Genomic DNA, 1,100 nt, shown 5'->3' on the forward strand with positions numbered 1-1,100 from the left:
CAATAAATATGTATTAAATATTGACTATGTGATCATCCCTCTGGGAGATATAAAAGAGGAAGAAATTGATAGTCTCATCCACAAAAGTGTATAAAAATGTGCTGAAGAGAAAAAGGACACAATTAATTTTCCAAGGAGCAGTGCAGATAGTGTACCATCTGTTGAAGGAGAACCCCCTGAGAGCTGGAGTGGCCTGGAGAGGGCAGGTAGATGGGGGACGGGAGCTGGTTCAAAGGGAACATTCCAGTCCAGAGACAAATTGGCAAAGACTGGGAAGGAAGAGTGAACAGAGTGTCTAAAGGGCACTGACCAGTCTGAGATGGAGGGATTCAAAAGCCATGTTCAGAGTGGGTCAGAAGTGAGAGAGTTGAAGAGGAAGAGGTCAGTAGGGACTACATCAGAGATCCAGAGGCAGAGAGATGAGACTGGGAGGCTGGGTCAGGCATAGCCTATGCTAATGGTGGGTTCCCATTGGCACTTTCAAATATCCCAGGGCCCAGCCAGCTGTCCAAGCTGTATAAAGAGTGAATTGGACACCTGTGCTCCAAATCCCTGCTTGTGCCAGGAAATGAATACTTCTGATGCCTAAGAGGAGCCTGGAGAATAGAACAAAACCCCAGGAAAGTGAGCTTCCCATCTGCAGCCCACATCCCGGCAGCCCGCCCACCATTGTGGAAAAGGGGGATTAATGAGATGCAGATCGTCCAAGGCCTGGCCTTCTATTATTCATTTTTCTTGGAAATGTCTGAGGTTGTATAATCCCTCTCTAATTCCATATGCCATACTTAGCTTACATTTCGACAAGCACGGACTGGGCTGGTTGCTTTGGCCAACACCCGCTTCAGGATGGGGGAGGTCCTGCCTTCAGCCTGTGCTGAGGACCCACCACACACGGCCAGCGCACCCACTCCAGGTGGCATCAGTTAGCCCCAGGAGCCCAGATCTCTGGCACTAATCACAGTTCAGGAAACCAGAAAAAAAGGGTCTTTTTAATTTTGTTTCTCCTCTTTTTATATTTTGAACGTAACAAGAGTTTTTCTCTAACATCAACCTGAATTAAATTTCTGAGTTTTGAAAATTCACAAGAGTTTTTATTTAAT

The sequence above is a fragment of the Pteropus alecto genome, unplaced genomic scaffold (assembly GCF_000325575.1).
Source record: "Pteropus alecto unplaced genomic scaffold, ASM32557v1 scaffold88, whole genome shotgun sequence".
In the NCBI taxonomy this organism is placed as follows: domain Eukaryota; kingdom Metazoa; phylum Chordata; class Mammalia; order Chiroptera; family Pteropodidae; genus Pteropus; species Pteropus alecto.